This window comes from Camellia sinensis, chromosome 1, assembly GCF_055761805.1.
Source record: "Camellia sinensis isolate YWXY chromosome 1, ASM5576180v1, whole genome shotgun sequence".
NCBI lineage: Eukaryota > Viridiplantae > Streptophyta > Magnoliopsida > Ericales > Theaceae > Camellia > Camellia sinensis.
Window position 1 is genome coordinate 18,767,302 of NC_138961.1, and position 27,428 is coordinate 18,794,729.

At 32.8% G+C, this 27,428-nt stretch overlaps 1 long non-coding RNA gene and 1 pseudogene across 2 annotated transcripts; both read right to left on the reverse strand.

The window, feature by feature from the left end:
- Nucleotides 1-8,649: 8,649 nt before the first annotated feature.
- LOC114294144 (UDP-glucosyltransferase 29 pseudogene) lies at nucleotides 8,650-10,172 on the reverse strand (annotated as a pseudogene). Its single transcript, XR_014331236.1, has one exon. The product of XR_014331236.1 is annotated as a UDP-glucosyltransferase 29 pseudogene (transcript).
- Nucleotides 10,173-12,933: 2,761 nt separating this feature from the next.
- Nucleotides 12,934-19,292, reverse strand: LOC114294146 (uncharacterized). The gene is made up of 3 exons (XR_003640381.2): nucleotides 19,124-19,292; nucleotides 13,773-13,832; nucleotides 12,934-13,162 (listed from the first exon to the last, which is right to left on the reverse strand). It is a non-coding gene; the product is annotated as an uncharacterized LOC114294146 (long non-coding RNA).
- Nucleotides 19,293-27,428: the final 8,136 nt, after the last annotated feature.

Here is a 27,428-nt window from a genome sequence, read left to right on the forward strand (position 1 = left end):
TCTACAGATAATCCGATTGTTGTCTAAAGGGAGACAAGAAGGCAATGAATTCTACCGATTTAATCAATGATAACTAAATTAGAGTACCACATCATATTGTCCCAAGAGCAAAGAATAATTTTCCGTCTAGGCACATGGCTTTTTTTGTTTCGGTAGTGCTACATGTCACTAAAAAATGATCACTAAGCTAGTTTTAATGAGCTGGCAGTGCTGAAAATTAAAAAAAAAAAAACAAAGAGTAAAACATCACATCAATTAGGACTACAGTATTTTTAGAGCTATTAGAACTCATTATTTTAGAGTTCTTAAACAATTTTCTTTTTGTTTTTGTTTGGGTATGTTTTTCCACTATTTCAGCTGTGAGACTAAAATAGTACCCTCAACCTACTCCCAAATACCGCAGGAGCGGAGGGAAAATGCTGCGGTGTCAATGCTTGCGTATGGAATTTGGGATAAAGATATCAAATATTCTTTTAAATACTTACGTGAGTCGCACATTTTTGTATGAATATTTTAATTGAATATTTGATAATTTATTTAAAAATTATAATATTTTTATTTTTAATTATTTTTATTTACTGAGAGCATCATTTAAATAATGCCATTTTTAATATATATATATATATATATTTAGTTGGTATGATGTAACAGATTAATAAGTTAGAATAAATTGACAGGGACCAAAAAAAAAAAAAATCTCTATTTAGTTGCATATGGAGAAAACAACAAATATATATATATATATATATATTTTACTAGGCATGATAGTAACAGATTAATAAGTTAGAACAAAACAACAAATTAATTGGATCTGATACGCGATGTGTTATTTCCTGTCAATTTTTTATATTATTAATATCAGTGATGTCACATGTATCAATTGATATATAAATTATTATATTAACATATACTATAATATTGTTACTTCAAAATTATGAACTCATTTATTATACAAACTATAAACATTTAAAATTTTTAAAATTATATCACATTATCCGTTAATTCACCAAATAATATATTAATTTGTGCGTATAACTTTATTCTATTAATATTCTTTTTGTTATGAACTAAATTACCTCATATGAGTCTGGCACCGATGAAATTTAATTTTTTTTTTTAAAATTGAAAATAAAAATTGTGGTGTAGAACACAAATATATGTAGAAGTTTCTGTGTGAGTTTCTTGGCAAGCTCTATGAAGGGAGAGATGTGACTATGAGCCAGCCATGGTAGCACTAGGACACTAGCAATGCTCTGTTTTGTATCCATTCTGTCTCTCTGTTTTGCCCCTGGTTTGGTGATTGATTATCTATACAACAATCTCTCTGTTTTGCCCCTGGTTTGGTGATTGATTACCAATACAACAATCTCTCTGTTTTGGCCTCTAGTTTGGTGATTGATGATTATCAATACAAGTTACAACAATTGTTGTTTAGGTCAATGATATATATATATATATGCACTTATATAATGACAATGTTTTAGAACGAAGCCACGCGAACAGTGGAAGCGGATGCGTGAATTCAATAATATAAAAACTCGAGGAGCGGAGACAGAAGGCTGTGGTGTCAGTGCTTGCGTATGCATTTTTTTTTTTCAATGTTTATTATTTTTGCGTGCATATTTTTTTTTTTCTTAATATTTTTTAATTCATCTACACATCTTAATTAGATTCGATTTGTTTTTTTTTTTCTTTTTTTTTTAATATTTTTCAATTCATTTACATATCTTTCATCTTCTCCATTTTTATACTTCTAATATTATTTCTTACTTTATATGCATTTTTTCAGTGTTTATTATTTTTGTGTTATATATTTATTTTTTTCAATATTTTTCAGTTTATCTACACATCTTTTCATCTTTTTTATTATTATATTTTGCATAATTTGAGTTTGCTTGCTTTTTAATTTATGGTTTGCGTTTGTTCTTAATTTGTTTCTGCTCATATAACAGTATTGATATCTTCTTAGACTTTTATAAATCCTCTCCTTTTCATATCAAAAGTAGCTCACTTATAATTTAAGAAAATTAGATGTCTATCACATAACTTAAATAAATTAAAATAAATCTTACTCTCAATTAAATAAATTAATAAAAAAATATAAACCTACAAATATCTATCCAATGTCTATCACGTTATTTTTCTTTTTTTTTTTTTAATATTTTTCAATTTATCTACACATTTTTTCATCTTTTTCATTTTTATACTCCTAATATTATTTTACTTTATATGTATTTTTCTAGTGTTCATTACTTTTGTGCTATATATTTATTTTTCTCAATAATTTTCAGTTTATCTACACATCTTTTCATCTTTTCCATTATTACATGTTGCATAGTTTGGGTTTTGTTGGCTTATTTTTCCTACGAAGGAAAATATCATAAATATGAGCGTGCTAGTAAGGATTGAAAAATCCTTACAGATTAAATTCAAGCCAATTATCAAGCAATTGCTTTGATAGTTCTTTTGCCTCAACAAAGAGTACTTCAAAATTACCAATTGTAAAGAAAAGAAAAATTAAAAGAAGAATGAGGAAGACGGAAAAAGACAATTGAGTGAACAATCAAAGTAATAATTACTTACCTCTACTCCTATGCTTCAAAAAGGAAGTGCATAAAATGCTTTGAAAAGAAAATGCTGAAAATAAATGCTTCGAAATATAAATCTATATTAAACTACTCATAAGATAAAGAAAATTGCAAGAAATATTGAAATCAATTGTCTTTGATTTGAATTCTGGATCTCTTTGTAACGCCCCGACCCTTTACACGTCATCGATATTGTCCGCTTTGGGTCATGCCTGCACGGATTTGTTCTTCCCAGTGGGTCACCCTTCCTAGAACTACTCTAGCCTAAGCACGCTTAACTGGAGAGTTCTAATAGGGATTTCACCACTTGGGAAAAGGCCTCGATGCTATATAAGGGTCCAGGTTTTTACTTGTAAGCCCAGGAACTCCCTCTCTATTCCCGATGTGGGACACCGGGGCCTTACAATCCACCCCCCATAAGGCTGCACGTCCCCGTGCAGTAGCCTGCCAGCTCGCAAACCCGCCCACATACACCGAGAGACGCCAGGGGCCCACACTCAGTACTCCGGAGAGTCGGCTCTGATACCATTTGTAACGCCCCGACCTTTTACACATCATCGATATTGTCCGCTTTGGGTCATGCCCGCACGAATTTGTTCTTCCCAGTGGGTCACCCATCCTAGAACTACTCCAGCCTAAGCACGCTTAACTGGGGAGTTCTAATAGGGATTTTACCACTTGGGAAAAGGCCTTGATGCTATATAAGGGTCCAAGTTTTTACTTTTAAGCCCAGGAACTCCCCCCTCCATTCTCGATATGGGACACCGGGGCCTTACACTTACAATATAGCCATGAATGACTATTTATAGGCAAATATTTGTAGGAAAAAACTTCCAGCAATAATTATCCAATAACCACCTAAAACTAACCACTCTTCCATCTCCATTCCCACAATACCGCATATCCCTCCATGTCTTCATAACTTCCTTTAACCTCCAATTCATACTCCATGTTCTCCACTTTATTCTCCATCATCTTTTCACATTTCATAATTTCTCATAACCTCCAAATGAGTTGGAGGATGTCACATGTCCTACAATTATATAAATAATAAATAATAATAAAAATTACAAATTTATGGTGCCAACATTATCTCCCGCGACCCTTAAAAATGATATTTACTTGAATTTTTGAAGAGCCGAACCAAGCACATGACTAATCTAAGCAACAAAATGCTTTAAATAATATCAACAAAGTGCTTCGAATGATATAACAACACCAATAAAGTGCTTTGAATGAACATGAAATTATGAGTAGAAGACCAATAACAAGCTTCGAATGTGGTATAAAACACCAAATTTATCGTTCGAATGTCTTGCGGCACAACTTTGAAAGAACAACATCACCCCTTGAAAGTTGGAAGCATTGATATAGGATGATCATACTTACAATAAAGTTTCAAGGTTAGGCTTGATGCTTCGAATGTATCTTCGAAGCTTTATACAGTTTCGAAGGTGAAGTAATCAGCTTTTAAAACAACTCTTGATACTTCGAATGTATCTTCAAAGTTTTATACAGCTTCGAAGGTGAAGTAATCAACCTTCGAAACAACTTTTGATGCTTCAAATGTATCTTCGATGCTTTGATTATGTACATACAAACAACTGGCCATCAATTTGAAAATATAAGCCATTCTCAACCACTTATTTAAATGCATAGGCTTTTCCTAGCCAAGTTCATGCATTTTAAATGGTCATCCCCTGTTCTTAATGCTTCGAACTCACAAGAACAATTTGTTAATTTTATTAGCCACATCATCAGAATTATTTTTTGGTGTGATCCACAAATCCAAAGTAGGTTTTGAACACCAAGAACCATAGTACAAGATGGCTTTAAAAATTCAAACAACTTGACATTTTGAACAATTTCAAAAAATTCAGATTCATGAACATTAAATTGTTTATCATTCTTAGCCATGTTTGGGTTGAGAACATGTTCTTTAACCAAATAATTTTCATCATTTATTGACAAATGGGGTTGTTTTTCTATTTTAGCCACTAACGACTTATGAAAACCTTCAATGTGAGTTTCATCATTTTTTGGCCTAATGGGTTGTTCCATTTTAGCCATTAATGGCTTGTGAAAATCTTTCATAGACATGTTGTTTCCATGATTTGACTCTCTAAGAATGTGTTTTTCAACCCCCTGAGCTCTATATGGAACATCATTTTTAACCATGCTTGGCTCAACAACATGCTTTTTATCAAAGTTATTTTCATAAGTTGGCTTTTTAAAAATGGATTTTTCGACCCCCTTGAGCTATTGATAAAATTATATTTTCACTAATTTCAGTCACAAATGACTTAAAAACATTTTGTAAAACCCCACAAAATTCGGTCATTAAAGACTTGACAAAAAGGGTTAATAACTCATGTCTCCATTGGCAAATTCCATGTCAAGTTGATGAGTAACTCCAATTAAGTGGTGTGTTTTTTTCTTTTACTAGATAATATGGTAATGAAGAAACAACTTAAAAAAAAAAAATTCATTAAGAAAATGGATCTTTTCTTGAAGATCCAAAATTTTTCTTTCACGCCAATATATTTCATATTGACAAGTTCGAATGGCGAAATCCAAATCGTTTGTCATTTCTTACACTTGGCAGCCCTACTGGGAGTGCCAAAAATTGTTGGCTTATTTTTCTTACGAAGAAAAATATCATAAATACGAGCGTTCTAGCAAGGATTGAAAAATCCTTACAGATTATATTCAAGCCAATTATCAAGCGATTGCTTTGGTGGTTCTTTTGCCTCAACAAAGAGGACTTCAAAATTGCCAAGTATAGAGAAAAGAAAAATTAGAAAAAGAATGAGGGAGACGGAGAAAGACGATTGAGTGAACAATCAAAGCAATAATTACTTACCTCTACTCCTATACTTCGAAAAGGAAGTGCATAAAATGCTTTGAAAAGAAAATGCTGAAAATAAATGTTTCGAAATATAAATCTATATTAAACTACTCCTAAGATATGGAAAATGACAAAAAATATTGAAATCAATTGTCTTTGATTTGAATTCTGGATCTCTTACAATATAGTCATGAATGGCGATTTATAGGCAAATATTTGTAAGAAAAAACTTACAGCAATAACTATCCAATAACCACCTAAAACTACACACTCTTTCATTTTCATTCCCACAATACCACATATCTCTCTATGTCTTCATAACTTCCTTTAACTTCCAATTCATGCTCTATGTTCTCCATTTTATTCTCCATCATATTTTCACATTTCATAACTTCTCATAACCTCCAAATAAGTAGGAGGATGTCACATGTCCTGCAATTATATAAATAATAATAAAAATTATAGATTTATGGTGCCAACAGGTTTGCTTGCTTTTTAATTTATGGTTTGCTTTTGTTCTTCAATTTAATTTGTTTATTCTCATATAACAGTATTGATATCTTCTTAGACTTTTATAAATCCTCACCTTTTCATATCAAAAGTAGTTTACCTATAATTCAAGAAAATCAGATGTCTATCACATAACTTAAATAAATTAAAATAAATCTCACTCTCAATTAAATAAATTATAAAAAAATATATAAGCCTACAAATATCTATCCAATGTCTATCACGTTTTTTTTCTTTTTATCAATATTTTTCAATTTATCTACACATCTTTTCATCTTCTTCATTTTTATACTCCTAATATTATTTTACTTTATATGCATTTTTCCAGTGTTCATTACTTTTGTGTTATATATTTATTTTTCTCAATATTTTTCAATTTATCTACACATCTTTTCATCTTTTCCATTTTTACATAATGCATAGCTTGGGTTTGGGTTTGCTTGCTTTTTAATTTGGGGTTTGCTTTCGTTCTTCAATTTAATTTGTTTATTCTCATATAACAGTATTGATATCTTCTTAGACTTTTATAAATCCTCTCCTTTTCATATCAAAAGTAGTTCACCTACAAGAAAGTCAGATGTCTATCACATAACTTAAATAAATTAAAATAAATCTCACCCTCAATTAAATAAATTAATAAAAAAATATATAAACCTACAATTATCTATCCAATGTCTATCACGTTATTTAAAAAAAAAAAAAAAACTCACAATTATTTGTAACTTAAGTATCACATAACCACGTAAATAAATTAATAAAAAATATATATAAACCCACAAAATGTATATATTCATATATAAATTACAAATATCCAATGTCTATCATATTATTAGAAAAAAAAAACTCTCAAATATCTATAACTTAAATAAATTAAAAACTTATAGTATACAAATTATAAATATCCAATGTCTATCAGATTATTAAAAAAAGAAAAAATACACTACAAGTTTTATTCATACGATTTACTCATGCATATCCATCACCCACAATTCACTCAATCAGATGTCTATCACGTAAAAAATCCAATTCAAATTCACAAAAGACATCGTTTTGTGTTTTATTTTGTAATTTTAAAAAAATCTTAAAATAAATCTAATAATAAATCAAAATAGAATCCTCTTTTCTTTGTGTTTTCTTTTCATGTATAACAATAATTTGATTACATTATCTTTTGCTTACTTTAAAAGTATTGTGTTATAATTTTCTTTACAAAAAAGTTAGATGTTGTATAGTAGATTTTTTAAATTTTTAATTTTTTTTTATATACCTACAATAAGCAATGATACTTATTGAGATTTTTTACTCTTTATCTTCTGTATTCCAAGTACCATTGAGCTTGCTTATCTTATTGTTTACGTAATTGTATGTCAAATGTGTCATTATATAGATAAATATGCGGCATCTTCTAAATTTGTGTCATTGCCATCGTTTGGCCATGTAAAATGCCATAAATGAATTTCAAACTATACCACATAAAGAGGGTTTACTATTAGAAAAATTTTGTTGATTGAAAAATCAAAATATGTCGGGCAATGCCAAAATTAGGAAAAAAAAAAAAAAAAGTGAAAAAAATTTGATGGAACCAATATTAGACCTTCTACTATCAAGCTGGAATGAAGTAAAGGGAACAAATTTTCAAAAACATGAAATCAAAGATGCCTCGGACTTAATGGATGCTTAATGGAGGAGCGTGAAGTCCATCCTCTAGGGATTGAACTTAATTATGTACACTGCACGGATCAAATTAATTTGAGAAATATTTATTTTTCATATATATAATTGATATTTTAATTTAATTATTATGATATTTAAAAAAAATTATATCAATATACAATTAAAAAATAAATTAGACATTATGTGCTTACTTATGTACACCGCATGGATCAAATTAATTTTCTTTTATATTTTTTATTTTTTTGTATATCTTATTGATGTCTTAATATTCGTTTATATTTGATTTTTTTTTGAACATGAAATTATTTATTACAAAATATTTATACTTAATTTAAATTTTTTTATACCTATATACAATATGTATGAATAATTCAAAAAGAATATTAAAGGTTAAACCAATACTCTACATAATTGATTTATGAATTTTCTTCTTAATCGAATCACGACATATTTATATTTAATTTTTTAAATAAATTTTGTGTAATTCTATTTCTACATTTTCTTTTTCTAAATAAATATAAAATTAAATAATTAGAATCACTTTTAGTTTTATACATTACTAATTATCTTTCCAATTTAACTCTTATTTTTAATATCTAAATGAGTGTTTATTTTGCTATATGATAATTACATTTTCATAGCACAATAAAACTAAAATTATCAAAATAAACAAATAATTTAACTAAATTTATTATATATAAGTATTCAAGTAACACTTTTATACAACGATGAGATTAAGATTATTAAAATACATAATTTAAATTAAAATTGATATTATTCTTTTGTAACACATATCATAATATAAAATATCATTACATTAATTAAAATTAACTCTATTGTAATTTTATGTCAGATATCATATTTCTATAAGTGATTTACGTGTACGTGTATCGTCCAATTTAATATTGATTAATTAAAATAATAAAAATCAATACTTTTTAGAGTTAAACTTTTAGAAGATAAATTAATAAATGTCAAATGATAAATGGTGCGAACTATCAACAACAACCAAAAAAAAAAAAAAAAAAATGGTATAAAACACTCAACATTCTCATATAGTATGTGGAAACATTTAGAAATGACAATAATTCTTAAAAATAAAAAGCATCAAACCAGATCAAAGCATCTTTAAAACTATTCTAATCACCCAAACATTATTTCCACTTACAAAGCTGATGCAACTCTTTTACCACCTCATCTATCTCTTCCTCTCCTTTCATTCTTATCATCTCACTAAATTCTCTTGCTTTAATTCTTATATCCTCCCCACTTTTCTCCAACACAACTTTCCTTATTACTTGTGTTATGTTTTCTCTATTGAGTCTGCCATTGATGTCTCTGTTGACCTCCACAGCCACACCAACCTCCTCCACCAGTCTAGCATTCAATGGCTGGTCCAAATGCATTGGCATTGCTACAATTGGAACCCCAAATTTTAAACTTTCCATTATTGAATTCCATCCACAGTGACTCACAAAGCCACCAGTGCTTGAATGGGCCAAAATTCTTGGCTGTGGAGCCCAACCCTCCACAACCCTTCCTCTCTCTCCTACCCTCTCAATAAACCCATTTGGCAATGTTTCTTCAGGCACAACTTTGTCTCCCATAGGAAACCTAACAACCCATATGAAGTTGACATTGCTAAACTCGAGACCATGAGCTATCTCTTCAATCTCTTCCTTGGACATAAAATATTCACTCCCAAAGGAAACAAACACAGTGGAGGACTCATCCTTGTTGTCAAGCCATTCCATTATCTCAGTGTTCTCGTCCTCATCATCAATGTCTCGAACCAGTGAACCAACAGGGACAATCTTCTTCTCAGCTAAAGCCGACAAATACTCAACATACTGTCCCTCAAGCTCTCTGAAAGTGTGGAACAAAATAATGTTGCAAGATCGTTGCATGGCCTCTACAGAACCCTCTTTGTTTTTGGTTCTGTCTACAGCAATCTTGTTGATCAAATTCCAAAACTGCGTTTCATGGAATCCCCGAAGCTGAATTTTTGGAAATGGAAATTCATCGCCTCCTTTCATAAACTTGTGAAGGGAGAAAGTCGCCATCGAAACTCCGACAGGCATGAAATCAACTGCCGGAATATCATAGGAGGAGGCAATGGTCGGTGCCCAAGGCAGGTTGAAGTCATAAATAAGAAGGTCTGGGCTTAGTGTGTTGAGGATGTTGGAGAAGCTTGGGCTAGCCATCTTAAAGGCTGTTTGGAGGGTGGAATTGAGATGGATTGGGAGGCCATTGGTTGTGTGGTAATGAGGAGGAAGCTCAGGCAAGCATGGAAGGTGGATTTCTACTAATTCAATGGAGAGAGAGTCCTTGTCTGTGATTCTTTTCTTGATGGAGTTGAGATTGATTGGTGTGGAACACAAGTAAATATAGAAGTTTTTGTGTGCGAGTTTCTTGGCTAGCTCTAGGAATGGAGTTATGTGACCATGGGCCAAAAATGGTAGCATTAGGACATTAATTTTTCTTTTTTTTGAATCCATGATCTCTCTCCGGGTTGGCCTTTGTTTTCGTGATTGGTGATCAATATAACAATGTTGATGCACTCAATGCTATATATATATATATAACATGACATTGACACCGATGAAAACAAAACAATAGGCGCCCATAATATAATATAAACTGTAGGGATAGAGAGAGAAGGTTATGTGATGATGCAAAAGAACACATGATGCATAACAATATATATTATTTATAATATAAAAGAAAAAATGTAAAAAAAATAAATTAAATATTAATTCTTAAATGATAAAAAATATGTTTGTATTTTTTAAAATTTCTTCGGTATCAATTAGGTGTCACTGCTTGCGTATGAACCTTTGCCATATATGCTTAGACATTAGATAATCCACATTCATTTGGTATTGTTTCTCATTCAATAAAATAGGTGTAAAATTCACCTTAGCTCTGGAGATTAGGGGTGCTATAAGGGTTATAGCACGTTACTTTCTTATGATTTTGAACTAAATTACAAAACTAAATTACCCACCCCCTTGGTGGCCCAATGGTAAGGGCACACACATGACTGTGTGGGTTAGGCGCACGGTCACGGGTTCGATTCCCCTCTGGAGCCTCTTGGATTTAAGCGGGGGGCCGCGGCGGTGGGATGCTATGATTGTCCCCTATGAGGATTAGTCGGTGGACGCAATCCAGCGGTAGAAGCTGGACACCTCAGTTTCAAAAAAAAAAAAAAAAATTACAAAACTAACACGGTTAGGATCACAATAAAAAGATATTTATACTTTTCTTTCTCTTCTTTCACATATTACTCTTTGCATAAATGAACAAATTTATTAATTTTTAAACCAAATTATGAATCATCTTTTTGTTTACTTGACGAAAAATTTAACAATTTTTTTTTAGATATATATATAGCAAGGAATGTAGAAGAAGCTCATTGATGGACATGATTCAAATTCATAAGTTCCATCAAAAGGCGCACCATCTTTTCGAAATTTGTGACTCACATTCAACCAACGGCAATGTCTCCCATATAACAAATTTTTCTTTCATTCTTCAAATACCGATGTCGAGTACGTATGTTACAAGAAGGACAAGTTAAAGCACCTTTCGTGCTCCATCCAGACAAATTTGCATATGCAGGAAAATCATTTATTGTCCACAATAAGACCGCGTGTATTCGGAACATTTGATTAGTTTCTACATCGTAAGTCTGAACATCATTTTTCCACAATTCATTCAGTTCATCCACTAACAAGTGCAAGTAGACATCAATGTTATTGCCAGGTAAAGAAAAACCATCAATGAGCAATATCATCATCATATGAGGTTGCTTTATGCACAACCACGATGGCAAATTGTAAGGCATCACAATAACTAGCTAACTGTTATGAGCAACATTCATTGCCTTGAATGGATTAAATCTATCCGATGTTAAACCTAGTCTGACATTGGGATACAAAGTATCAAAAATTTTCCAAACAGGAAAGTCAGCAAGATGTCTCATTTTGTCGTCATCAATTCGGCCCTCTGCATGCCATCTCATTAATGAATCAGTTTTGAATGACATGAACAATCTTTAAACCTTTGGAATCAAAAGAAAGTATCTCACAATCTTCTGGGGAATTCTTTGTTGCTTCTTTTTATAATCATTCTCCTCACCCTCAAACTGTTTGTATCTAGGACACACTATGCAATCATCCCTACTAGCTATCTCCTTCCAATATAGTGAGCAATCTTTTGGGCATGCAAGTACCTTATGATAATCGAGGCCGAATTCCCTAAGGAGTACCCTCGTTGTATAGAACGACTTTGGCAAAGTTTCACCTTTTGGGAATGCATCTTTCAAAAGTTTAAGTAACATCATGAAAGACTTGTCGCTCCATCCACTAAGACACTTGATATGCAATAATCGAACAAAAAATAAGAGCGTTGAAAACCTGTGACACTCTAGATACAACTCTCTTTCGGCCTCCTTCAATAAATTGAAAAATCTTTCAGTTTTCTTATCCGAGCCTAGTTTGATGTTAGAACTTCCTATCTCATTACTAGCAAGATAAACCAAGCTTGGTGGAGGAAGTCCCAACCCCTCATATATCATTTCACTGACTTTATCGCCATCATTTGAATCACTAATATTCTCATTCAATAGCACAAAAGCCGGAAAATCTTCCCCGTGAAAAATCCATCGTTATAGCTTGGAAGAAACCCATTGATCATTAAATGTTCCTTCAAAAGGTCTTTCTTTACTAGTTTGACATTCCGACACCATTTACATGGGCATGTGACTTCATTTGATAAAGGATTATTTCGACATGCAAGTTTAACAAATTCCTTAACCCCTTTTATATGCTCTTGGGGTAACATATGCTGATTTATCCAATTTTTATCCATCTGACTTCGTCTTACACTACAAATGTCACTGTCAAATCAACAAAGTTCAAAAATATCATTTCATTTTAATTATTCTTAACCTCAATTAAGTACCTTATAATGCATGCGACATGACACCATTCACCTCTAACTCTTCTCTAATAGGTTGGTTCATTCTACTTTCTCATTCAGGAATGCACAGCCTATACTGTAAAAAGTAACTCATACCGCTCTATCCATCTCTAACGAAATTTCGGCAACATCTCCCCACGGTTCTCCAAGTACACTACATAGACTGGGTGTATTGCTGTCACGACCCAAACCTGCCCCTATAGGTTTAGCATCATAACCGGCTAGTAATCTTGGGATTACCGAAGGCCTCTGAGACAGATTAACATAATGCAGAGGCTAGCGAAAGCAAAATACTAATAAGTAACGTCCATTGAGCTGTGCAGACATATATAAAACCGAAAAATTTTAAACTTTATATACATATATATACACATCATCAAATATATAGATTAGACAAAAAGGGGACTTAGCCCTAAATACAAAATAAACAAAAATTTAAACTTTATTCACATAGCTTTAACTACTTGGCATATCCAAAACCTTCATGGGAGGCACATAGGTTGGCTGACAAAAATAGAATCCAGACAGAAGCTGTAGGCCTGGTCAAGCGCTTGATAACCTACATACATAAATAATATAGTGAGCTAGAGCTTAGTGAATAATAACAAAGTAAAGGATTTTAATGAATAATGTCCATCACAGAGTCAGAAATCAAAGTTTATATCAAAAACAGATTTTTATCAAAAACAAAGTCTTATGCATATTCAGATTTCAAATCAGAAACAGATTCATATACATGTTCATATTCATATTCATATTCATATTCAGATTCAGATTTGCATAAAATCATACGTGGTACACCCATTAGCACTAACAGATCAAATACAAAGCATTAAGGGTTATACTTGACCAGTTCCATAAAGGATCCTCCGGTACCAAGAATAGATAACATGCTTAAGCCACAGTATTGTTACCCCCGGGCGAGGGCCATGAGACCACGATATTATTACCCCTGGGCAAGGGCCATGAGACCACGGTATTATTACCCCCGGGCAAGGGCCTTGTGCTTATAGACCACAGTATTATTTTCCCCGGACAAGAGCCATGTGCTAAGGATGCCACGAATACTTTTCAATATATGGACAATCATTCATTGATACAAAACATAACATTTTATCATATAAGAAAATACTTAAACGTGAACGTGGCTTTACAAAGTTATAACTCACAGATAGCTCCAAAAGCAGATCAAACAGATTGGATAGATCAGGTAGACAATAGCGTGTGACCTACACAAATACATAACATATTCACATTGAAACACAATATCACTTCCTTGATCAAACTTAACTTTTGTAGTCTTTTTCTGTCTAAGTATTCCTTTTTTATTCAAATGAATCGGGTTTTTATTTCACATATTTTTTTCATTACCAAATCCCTCTTTTCCAAATAGACCGATTTCTTTTACTTGGTTTTTTAAACAATTACTACTAGACCAATGATTCATTCTTTAACTAACTAATTTATGTTGATTGGTAGCTTATTAATCTGTTCTGAGTCATAAATTATGTCTAAAATGCTTTGAGAAGAGATAAGAATAAAAATATGAACTAAATGCAATTTTTCAAAATGTGCTGAAAATAGTTGTTCGCTCAAGCGAGCCTTTAGTCGCTCGAGCAGTCTGTAAAAGACTGCAAAAGTACTAGAAGCCTTCAATGTACGTGTAGCGATCCTGATTTTGACCTGGTCAATTTGGAGGCATTACTTATACGGTGAGAAGTTTGAAGTCTTCTCCGATCATAAGAGTCTAAAGTATTTGTTTTCTCAAAAAGACTTAAATTTACGACAACAGAGATGGATGGAATTTATGGAGGATTATGACTTTGAGTTACACTATCATCCAGGGAAGGCCAATGTAGTGGCCGATGCTTTGAGTCAAAAATCTGTGAATAGTTTGGCAAGTGTGGCCATTTAGGAATGGGATATGCTAGATGTTATTGGCAAGTTCGATTTGCACTTGGGTGAGTCCGGAGAGAGTGCTACCTTGTTTACTTTGAATGCTCAACTTACCTTGGTTAGTAAGGTTATAAAGGCACAACGAGGACACTGTGATGTGGAATCAATCCGTGTTAAGATTTCTAATGGGAGGGAAGAGAAAGGTTTGAACGTTCACTCGAATCTGAATGTACGTTACCTAGACCGTTTGTTTGTACCAGAATCTTATAGAGAGGAGGTACTTCGGGAGTTCTATCACTCACGCCTTGCGGTACACCTGGGAGGCACTAAAATGTATCATGATCTTAGTCGTCAGTTTTAGTGGAGGGGTATGAAATGGGATGCTACTTTATTTGTATCGAAGTGCCTTACTTGTTAACAAGTGAAGGCCAAACACCAAAGACCAGCGGGTTTACAACCTTTACTGATAGTCGAGTGGAAATGGGAGCGTGTTACCATGGATTTTGTAGTTGGGCTTCCTAGAACACAACGAGGCAATGACGCCATTTGGGTGATTGTTGATAAGTTGACTAAGTCTACCCATTTCATTCCGATGTGCACCAGCGACTCAGTTGAACGCTTGGCAGAGTTGTACATTAGAGAGATAGTTCAACTTCATGGAGTCCCTGTGACTATTGTGTCGAACAGGGATCCTCGTTTTACTGCCCGGTTATGGCAAAGCCTTCAAAAGGCGTTGGGAACTAAGTTGACTATTAGCACCGCTTATCATCCTCAAATCGATGGACTGTCGGAACGTATCATTCAGATTTTGAAGGACATGCTTAGAGCTTGTGTCCTTGATTTTAAGGGGCCTTGGGAAAGGCACTTACCATTGATTGAGTTTGCTTACAATAATAGTTACCAAGCTAGTATTGGGATGGCACTATTTGAGGCCTTGTATGGCCGACCTTGTAGATCACTAGTTTGTTGGGCCGAAGTAGGTGCTGCACCGTTACTAGGTCCGTAAATTGTTAGAGAGACAACCGAGAAAATTGTTCTTATTCAGAAGAGGTTAGCTACAGCCCAAAGCTGACAAAAGAGTTATGCCGATAAGAGGAGGCGACCTTTATCTTTTGAAGTCGGTGACCATGTGTTTCTAAAAATCTCACCAAGGCGGGGTTTGATGAGATTTGGTAAGAGTGGCAAATTATCTTTAAGGTTCATTGAGCCTTTTGAGATCTTAGAGCGAATTGGGGAAGTGGCATACCAGTTAGCTTTACCACTACAACTTTCGGGAGTTTACAATGTGTTTCATGTAGCTATGCTTAGGAAGTATGAACCCGACTCTTCTCATGTGCTTGATTGGGTTGACTTGGAGGTAAATGAGGATACCTCTTATGAAGAACGACCGGTTCAAATATTAGATATCCGGGAGCAAGTGCTGCGGGGCAAAACTATACTGTTGGTGAAGGCGTTGTGGAGACACCATGGGGTTGAAGAAGCGACATGGGAACGAGAGGCGGAAGTCCACTCTAAGTATCCGGATTTGTTTGAAAATGCTTAAGTTGTTTTTCCTTGTAATATTCCCCAGTGTTTGAGAGAAATGTGTTAAAATTGTTGACCACATGTTGTTATGTATGTTGTTATGTTAAGTATGAAGTAGTTACGGATTGTCATTTCTTTGCTTCTTGTTTTGGTTGATGTGGACGATTGTTGTTAATGAGATAACCATGGTGGAAATAGAAGGAAAAAAAAATTTGGTTGAGAGTTAATATTGTGATTTTAAAATGAAATAGCGTGGTTTTGATCGCTACAAACCCTCTTTGTTTGGGTAGTTTGATTTGAAATTTTGGGGACAAAATTCTTTAAGGAGGGAAGGTTGTAGCGATCCTGATTTTGACCCGGTCAACTTACAAGGGTCGAGAGCAAAAATGCAAAATGCATTCGAAATTACTTATGGGAAAGTGTATTTCACGCTCGAGCGGACCATGCTATATTAGTCCGTAAGGGGAGATTTCATATTACTTTTTCAGTTTTCTCTCTCTCTCTAAAACTCTCCAAAATTTCCAAATCTAGAGCTTCTCTCTCTAGAAGTCATCTTCTCTCTTTGATTCCTTCAAATCCTTGGGAGTTAGACCAAAGTTCTTCATCAAAGTTGTGTAACTTCTTGAGGGCTTCGTTGTGTGCAGTGGAAATCGAGTTTCGACACCGTAAATTTTGAAGTTTCATTTCATTTCTTCTTCAAAACTTGAGGTAGAGATTTTCTTAGAGTTATATATATATTTTTGCAAGATCTATGTGATTTTCGAAATCATCTTTCGATAGCTTTGAAAACTGATTGTTGATTCAAGAAGTTGAACGATTTTGAAAGTGAATTTGTCTCTTATTCTTTTAAAATGATCTTATGGGTTTTGATCTTCGTTGATTGAAGAAAAGATGATTTTGAAAAGTTTTCTTTCAAAAGATTTGAGTTGTATAGTTTTGGTGAGAAAACCTAGAATTTGAGGATTTTTTTTAGAGGCTGAAAATCTATGAATGATATTGTTATATTTATTTTGTGTGTCAAAATAAATGGATATTTGGAAAATTTCTTATTTATATTTATATAAATGATGAATTTCAGGGAATATGAGAATTGTTGTTCATTTTGAAAATTATTGTTCAAAACGTTGAAATAGTCTTGAAATAACTAATTGTTGAGGATACTTGAGAAGAGGAAATTGTGTTATTCCTTGGATGATGAATTGAAATAACAGTATTTATATTTGTCTTGTGTTATTGGCATATCAATTCATTTGATTATATTAAATTTTGAAAGTTGATTTGAAAACTTGCATTGAGAAAAGAATGTTGAGAAACAAGTTTTCATGGAATGGTTTTGGGGTAAATACGTTGGTAAGTCTTGACAGGTGGTGTAGATGATATTGAATAAGTTGGCTTGAGAGTCTGGGGTGAAAGACCGAAAATCCGTGCGGATAGGTGTCGAGCCTTCCGGTTAATACCGGTAAAATGACAAATTGGTAGTACTTGTATAGCCTACTTGCAGAAATTGACCTAGGAATTACCAGAGTCGTATTTTCCACCCTTGAAATAAATTATTAAGTTTTGAACAATTGAAATTGCATGACATCATTGGGTATGATGGTTTTCAAAAGATGAAAATGCAATTTATCTTCAAAAAGGGCATAGCATGGCATGTACATTCCATCTCTTGAGACTTGTATAAAATCTATATACTTTGTTAAGGATTTCCTACTGAGCTTTATGCTCACCTTACGGGATTTTTGTGCAAGAAAAGATATGGTGATGCCGCCTAACTAAAGGCGAGGAAATGTGTGTTGAGAGTACGAGACTCTCATTTTGCTATGACTCTGTGTGTAAGCCAAGGGCTGTATGTGTGTGGGTTTGAATAACCGTTTTGTGTAACCAGGCTCAAGCTTTGGAAACTTGTAAACCCTTGGGGGTATTTATTTGTTTATTTACTTGTTGTTGGATTAATGTATTGTTGCATGAAGAACTATTGTATCATGTAATGTAAATTTGGAGATTTATATTCGGTTTTCTTTGAAAGAGCCATGATTGTTGTATTATCATTTGGGCTAGAAAAATTGGGGCGTTACAGTGCGCTCGAGTTGCAATTAGTCTACCCGAGCGGTCTGTAACATTCCAAAATTCTAAATTTCTCAAAAATAGCTTCCCAGTGCAATTTCAATCTTTAAACCCATACTAATCTTAATCAAAACTTTGAAAACACTTTAGAAAACATAAACACTTATTTATTTATAAATTATTTGTTCAAAATCTTGAAACACAATATGTAAATCAAAACTCATGAACTCATGGTTCTAAAATTCATTTTCAAAATCAAATGCACAATAAAATTGCATATAATTTATGGAGCTTAATTTAATTACAACTTCCAAAATCAAATCCAAAATAATTAATTTCTAATTAAACTTCATAAACTTGATCTTAGCTCCAATTCTTCATTTTCTTGTTAATTTTCCTAGCAAACATTGCATATATGTAATTCAAATAAAAGTAACCAATTTAATATATTCCAAAACATGTTTAAATTAAATAAAACTCTTAAATTACATTACATGCATGGATTAGGGATTAAAATCGAACAAATTTTTTGGTTTCAAAACAAAACTCAAAACCTCATTTAACTCTATGATTAAACCCTTTTCATGAACTCAATGTTTCCAAAACTTTTTTTTCTTCAAAATCAAATGCATAATAAACTTGTATGGTTCAAATCCTTTCAAAACTCATGGTGCATACAAATATACATCTCATATATATCAAGGTTTCCAAACCCAAGCTCAATTTGAAGAATTTTTACAATTATTTCCATAACCATAAACATGCATGTAACCCATTTCATATTTAGAACCCAATTTCCTTCTAATTCCATGAATAGAATCTCAAATCCTTCTCAATCTCAAGTATTATAAGAAAATACTACAAAATCAAGCGAGAAAACAATTAATTTTCTAAATTAATTTCCATAACTATGAATCTAACTTTATTTCTTGCTTAAAACCTCATTTCTTACAAAATCCATCAGATTAATTCCATAACTTTCTTAATTCATGAAGCATGGAGGATTATCTACAAAATTTAGGCTTAGAATTCTTACCTAAGACTTCAAATCCAGAAATTAGAAGTGATTTTTCTTTAGTCTTCCTGTTCTTCTTCCATACCTGGGCTCTTTAGTTGCATTTTTCCAGCACCTCTACCCCTCTCTCTCTCTCTTCCCCTTTCATTTTTCTTCTTTCTTCCAGCAAAGGAATTGGAGGCCATCCCTCAACATATTACACATATACACACTTTCATCTCTTGACCCACACAGGCACACGTGCACACACACAGATTTTTCTGCACACACACACTTCTCAACACACACACTCACATATATCCCCAAATTCTAAATCATTCTACAATTTAACTTATGGCTAAGATTAATTTAATTAAATAACACTTATTCTTAATAAATCTTGATTAACACATAATTAAATTAATCATAACTAATTACAATCTCACATAATTTAATTCATCTAATTTGACATCCAATAGAGTCCAATTAATTATAATTAAATTTATTATTCTGAATCAAATTTTTAATCAAACTCCCCAAAGGCTCCAAATATTAAATTAAACTTATTTCCATTCTCAATTTTGGTTTCTTCAATCATTAAAGCCTTCAATTTTAGATCAAACCCGAAATCTTCGTCAATAAATTACATACTCAATTGAATAAATAAATTTAATTCATAATAATCTTAATTCTCAATTCTCATAACTCAATTAACTCCAATTCGGACCCAATTAATCAAATCTCAACTTTACAAATTTGAATCGAATATTTAATTAAACTGCTATATGGTCCGATACTCGAAATTAAAATAATTCAATTCACCAATTATACTCTCTCGAGCCATTTAGGCTTTCAATTTCTAATTTCAAAATAAATCCTCAGACTAAGTAATTCTTGTAGACCCAAAATTAAATTAGAATAATGGGCAATTAAAATTCAATCTCCTTAATTAATTAAACGCTAATTACTACATGTGGTAGGGTCATCACAATTTCTACACCTTGTCTAGTATGCGCTCAGACAACATGAGAAGCTACTACACAAAATCTCTACGAGATTGACTACATTTAAACGGTAAAACTACTAATTACAACATAGACTTGCGCTCCTGAACTGTCCAAACTGGACAATCCAAGAAGAGCCTTATCAAAGATGACTAGGTATCTCTAATGAAGATTCTTGGACGGGTCTACGACTATTTATGCATGCATGGATAATTACTTACTAAATTAACAACTGTCATGATTTTTGCATCCCGATGGTGCAACCTGAATCAGAACTATCAGGCATACTAGAAGCATTTCTAGCATAAAGCATATTAATGAAGAAACTAAAAGTTTCTACAATGCTCCTGATAGATTATGATATAGAGCTTCATCAAGATGACTAGGTATCTCTAATGAAGATTCTACAAGATTCTTACTTAAAATGAATTTTTTAATACTCCATATTTTTTTAATGGAGTTACAATGGCTAACACATAGAGGAATATGGAATATGGAGTATGCAATTAGTATCCTACTCATACACAAATGCAAATAACAACTCAATTCAACATGCCATTTTCCCAAGAGATAAAGAATCAAATGAATATGAAAATTGGCTTTCCCCACATAGAATGTTATTAGATATAAAAGGGGACAAAAAGCTACCAAAAGCTCAACAATATAACTATTTTTTACACCTCATGATAATATAGGGAAAATGTACAATGGATTGGATTAAAAAAACTACTAACACAAGTATTAAGCACGACTCAGCTTGTAACATGTATAGAATTTGAAAGTATATCTTTTAATAGTGTATAAAGGACCAAATGAAAGGATCACATCAATTAAGCAAGCAATGCGGACAACGGAACATGGATATCTTTTCTGATAGAGAAAAAACATATAATTTCAAAGAGTAGAAAACCACATACATACAACCAACTTTCTACATCCAAAATTTGTACATCCACTAAACGATGAAACGAAAGAAGTTAAGTACATGTAGCGAAACTATGTAAACATTATTGAATGCGTTTATCTTATCTAAATCATTTACACAAAATTCACATAAAATTATGCTAACTTCACCTCAGTTTTCTTTTTTGGTAAGTAGAAATTTATTAAGAGATACCTAAAATGGGGATATACTCAAATGTTTATATCAAAGTGAAAACCTTTTTTTGGTAAGCAAGCATTTTTATGGAAGAGGCACACACCAATGGGGTACAACCTGTATACAAAAGGAGAAAAAGATAAAGATAAAGATCTATGCCGATTGTACCTCAAACTTTAGTCAAAGGATACTACAAAATCCAAAACTTTGTTCAAGGAAGGATCTACTCCACCCAAGAGCCAACTGTACAAAAGAGATAAAATCATACTCCTTAACTTAATTATAAATTTAATCCCCTCGAAAGTTCTCCTATTGTGTTCCCCCCATATTATACACATAAAAAAAAAAAACAACACCAAACACCGTGTTTCCTACTCTTCCCAATTTTTGTTCCCCTAGTATAAATATAATCCATCATATTATTGGAGAGTCAAAACTTCTACATCTCTATAAGAATATACAATACTCCCAAAAACAATAGAAAAGAAGAAAAAGAGAAAGGAAAATTTCCAAATCCAAATCCACATGTATATATATATATATATATGAAAATAAGCATCATTCCTTTTAAGAATAAGCCATTTCTCACATTAAATTTTTTTAATCCTGTCTTTCCACAAAGGACAACAAAACTTGCATAATGGAGTAGCCTCCCAAAGCCTTCTTATATAATCCCTCTAGGCAGCCTCTGTCCCAAGATGCAAAAAGCTCCTTAATAGTGGTAGGCATCACTTAACACCCATTGGAACTTCATAGACACTTTTCAAAACATATATCCACTAAGCTATACTACTGTTCTAGGTCTATTCAAAATCCAACTGTGACCATCATAGATACAAAATATACATTGACCTGTTCTGTGTCGAAACCTTTTCAAAACCCCAGTTAGTGACCACAACATACATACAAATTGACTACACTAACAAAAGCCTACATAACTTGGTAGCATTGCCTACTTTAGAACAAGGTCAGTACCAACCTGGTTAGAAAAATGAAATAGTATACAACATTGTATCCATGGTGGATTCCTTGGAGAATCATCCTAGCAAAATATTCAGAAGAGAAGTCGTTGAGTAAGCAATGAAACACAACATCCAATTCAAGACAGGGATCAAGTGAATATTAACTAGTTTTCCCCCTAAACAGATTGCAATGCTAAAATCATAAATAATCTAAAGAACTAGAACAGCAGGATCATCACAAATTATATAAACTAGCTTTTTTTTTTTAAACTAAAGAATGAAAAAATTATAGAGTTAATCAGCAGATTTAACAATGAGAAAGTAGAGAATGAAAAATGTACCTGATATAAGAGCAAGAGAGATCAACTAGAAAAGATCGATTTTGGATTTTGGATTTGCGATTTGATGAAGAACAAATCGATTTTGATGAAGAATGGATCAATTGGATAAAGAACAAATTGAGTTTGAGTTTAATGAAGAACAGTTAGAGCAAAGCCCTCGAGCGACAGAGATCGATGAAGAACAACTAAAGAGTTCAATTGGGAGTGACACAGATTGATGAAGCGCAAACCATGGTGTGTGAGAGTGAGAAACTAATCGAGGGTTTTAGAATTTGCAATCGAGCAAATTGAGGGTTGAGAATGAGAGTGTATGTGTTTGCAATTGAGTAAGCGAGCGAGAGTGTGTGTGTTTGAAATTGAGCGAAAGAGAGTGAGCTTTAAATTGAGGGTTAAGAATGAGAGCTTCAAATCGAGGGTTTTGAAAGAAAGGGAGATTGAGTTGTGGTAGAGATCGAGAAAGAGAGAAACTGAGTTGAAAGAAACGGAGGTTTGGACGATCAATAAATTGACCCAATACGGCTCTGTTTCACTGAGATCAGAGACAACGTTTTTCAAAACGTTGTGTTTCGTTAATTTATAGTGGCGTTTTCATAAACGCCATAAAAGAACCGTTGTAATACCCCATTTTTCCTGTAGTGAGAATTGCTGGAATTACAATAACAAAAATTGTGAGCAATTCGCAAACCAATGATGAGTTTGTATAATCGAATAAAATGAAATAAACTTTTACCAATAATAATAAAGACCTGTTTAGTCATAATTTTTGTATTTTATTAGGAGGTTAATGATTTGAATCTCTCTACTTATGTTAAGATATTATTTGTCATATATTTGTTGAAATTTCTCTTTCCAATTTTGAGATTTGTACTAATCATTGTTGTATTAACATATATGAATCAATAGAAATAATAATAATAATAATAATAATAATAATAATAATAATAAAGGAACAAATAGTATAACCAATTTGTCATCTTGACAAACAAAACCCATCAACTACTTCAAAAGCGCACCAAACTAAGGGGTATTACAACAAATACCTTGGCTTCATACAAATAGAAATGAAAACAAATTCAAAAAATAAGTATGAAGAGTAACAAAACCAAATCAAAGCATCTATAAAACTCTTTTAATTGCCCAAATATTTCAATTTACAAAAAGTTGAAATAACTCTTCAACCACCTCATCTATCTCTTCTTCTCTTTTCATTCTTATCTTCTCACTAAATTCTCTAGCTTTAATTCTTAAATCCCTCCCCAGTTTTCTCCTTCCCAACTTTCCTTATTACTTGTGCTATGTCTTCTCTATTGAGTCTGCCATTTATGTCTCTGTTGACCTCCATAGCCACCAAGGATGAATCTACGGGGGTGTGGGTGGGGGCAACCACACTCTCAAAAATTTTAAAAATATCATATATTATAGTAGCAAAATCTTAAATAATTAAAATTTATAGAGGTTTGCACTCTTAAACATACGTTCACATCATCATAGTGATAATTCTGAATCCGTTCCTAGTCACACCAACCTCCTCCACCAATCCAACATTTATTGGCTGGTTCAAATGCATTGGAATGGCTACAATTGAAACCCCAAATTTTAAACTTTCCATTATTGAATTTCATCCACAGTGACTCACAAATCCAACTGTGCTTGAACGTTCTCATCTACAATGTCCTGAACAAGTGAACCATAGGGACAATCTTCTTCTCAATTAAAACTGACAGATAATCAATATATTTTCCTTCAAGCTCTTTTTATCTTTCCAAAAGGGAAAACTTTCCCTGGTGACTATTTTCATTCCATTGTTTAATTGCCAACATAGAATGACATAGGAATAGAATGATAATTCTCATTCTCATGTTTAGTTATGCCTATTAAACTCATGGAATCGAATAAATTTTTATTATTTATTTATTTTTTTAACAAGCTAAGTAACAAATTAAAAATTTATATAGATCATGATAATATTAATAGTTGTGAAAATAATGGTATAAGTCGTAGTGGTGGTGGTGCTGGCAGCGACGACATCAGAGGTGATGATATCAATGATAATACAATGGTGGTAGTAGAATGTTGTGATTTTAGTGGTGGTGGTAAGGTGGTGGTGTTTTTGCAATAGTGGTGGTAGTGGTGACGACGATTGTGGCAGCCAACGGTAGTGGTAGTAGTAGTAGTAGCGACACAGTAGTACGGTAGTGGTAGTATGGTGGTTGTGGTGGTTGTGACGGCTGTTACCTAAAAGACAACCTAAGAGGGGGGTGAATTAGGTTTTTATAATTAAAATTAATAATACCCTAATAAAAATTATGACTAGCACAATAGATAAATATAATTAATGAAATAAAAATAATTAAAACAAGTGTCTTAACAACTATGTTAGTTAATGATTTTAGCACAGTAAAAATGTGAAATACAGCTATGGCAATTTAAAATAAAATAAAGAGATAAGGGAGAGAGAGGCAAACAAATTTATAGTTGTTCGGCTTCAACTTGGCCTACGTCCACTCCTCAAGCTTCACTTGAGATTTTTCACCATACTCTAGCTTCACAGGGTGCTAGCAACCTTTTCACAGATAGAGCAATCCTCCACAGATTTTACACTGACTTTCTAAGTCAAGAACACTGAGTGTACTACACTCTTACAAGGTTGAAAAGAAGGTATTTTTGCTTTCACAGAAAGCTACAAGAATTATCTCTCAAAGATAGACATAAAAATGAAGCTCTGGTTTTTTTGTGAACCTCACACAGAAAAGATGGATTTAAAGCTATAAGGCTTAGCGTATAATTTCTGAGAGTGATTATAAATCAAAGAATATTTTCAGGTTTTTGTAGTCGTTTATAGCCGTTGTATTCATTTGAATTTATAGTCGTTTATAGCCGTTGTAGTCATTTGAATTTATATCCGTTTATAGCCGTTGTACTCTATCATTACTAATTTGAATTTCTTCCTCTCCATCATTAAAAATTTGAATATCTTCCACTTGAACCTTTTGGCCTGCTGCTGTGCTGGATTATTTGAACCTTTGTTTTGGGCTGTTTGAACTCCCAATTTAGTCAAATATTAAATACATTCTAACAGCATTTAGGATAAAGGTTTAGGTGAGAAATAATGAGACACAATAAATTTTGATTTTATTAAAACATAAAATCATCAAAATAAATTTTGATTATATTTTTCTCTTTCAAATAAATCATCAAAATAAATTTTGATTATATTTTTCTCTTTCAAATAAATTGAAACATAATTAAATAAATCATCAAAATAAATAAGTCTAACAATCTTCCCCTTTTTTATGATGGCACACAATGATGTTTTGATTTGATTTAGGAGTAAGAAAGGCTCCCCCTCAAGTCATGCTCCCTGAATTTATTTCTAAATACATAGATTATCACATGTGTAATAAATAAGCTTTAATTAACAACATGATAGAAGACTAAGATATCAAATGATAAATACATAATAATCAGATTAGTTCTCAAATAATACCATAATTTGAAAATAATACCATAATACATAACATCATATAATTTATCCCCCTGTGACATTATCAAAAGGAAATCATGGATCAGAATCTGGAGGAGGAGGAGGAGGAAGAGGAAAATGATAGTGATAAATAACATCAAAAAATAGATAATCAAAACATAAATATATATATAGATATATATATATATATATGAATTGCACGCGCCTCTCTTTTTCGTTGAAAATTGCGTCGAACATGCGGTCTCACTTTTGCGTCAACCGACCGACAAAAGCAGCTCTCCTCGATTGCTGCTCGCCTCGACTATCTCTCCCTCATTGTCTTCGTCTCTTCAGCCTCTTCTCTTTAGTCTTTTTCTTAATCACACTCATCTGCTTCTTTTTCTTCACCGCACTCTCTTCTATCTCTTCTTCACCACTCTCTTCTGTTCTTCTTCCTTATCGAGAGACAAAAAAAAAACTGAACGGAGGAGGCCAAACCTCAGTCTGTTCTCTTCTATCTCTCTGCAACTCATTTCTTTTACACCTCTCACCTCTAAACCATGGCTTCCTCATCCCGTCCCCTCACTCTATTTCCGGACCTGAACGATCCCATAAGCTCTGCTGGACCGAATGCCTTTACTCCTACTCTTTTTGTCATTCATCTTCCTAGCCTTCCTATGATGTCAATTGAGCAAATCATGGCAGCTCAATCTGACATAGAAGCCAATCATTTTACACTGATGTCTTGTATGGAGACGGTGATGGTAGTCACAAAATTGGCTCACCGATTGCAGAATAGAACAAGTGAGCTCCATCAGGTCAACGCCCAACTCTCTTCTCCAGCGCATGTACAAGGATGCGCGAGTAGAAATAGGCGCACTGAAGGTCGAAAATAAAGAGCTTAAACGGAAGACCACCTCCATGGCCCGATTTGGAGCAATGTTGTTCTTAGCCTTTGATAGTCAGCGGGGAGTCGTCGCGCTCGATGAAAGCACGGGGGCAGGGGTGTCAAGGGTCGCCCAAGGTGATATAAAGAATAAGAAAACGATGGAAAATGCGAGTAAGTAAGATCGGCGTATGGCTGGAAAAAATGAAGGGTTTTTTTTCTTTTTTTTGTATGTTTATTTTGATCGGCGTGTGGCCGTAAAAAAATGAAGGGTGTTTTTTTTTTTTTTATGTAAATATTTGTATTTTGATTTGTTTTTGTTTTTGTTTTTATGTTTAAGTACTGAAAAATGAATTTAAAAAGCAGAATGAGAAAAAAATAAAAATAAAAGAAATTAAGCCTAATAGCAAAATAAAAAAATAAAGTAAAATAAAGTAATACCAGCAGAAATTAAACTTAATGGGATGTTGGTGTTGCTGGAATGGTAATGCAAAAAAAAATACCATGAGGGTTTAAAAAAAAATCAATGTATGCAAAGTTAACTTTACCTCAAGATGCAGAACCAAAAAAAAATTACACAGTTGAGAATAAC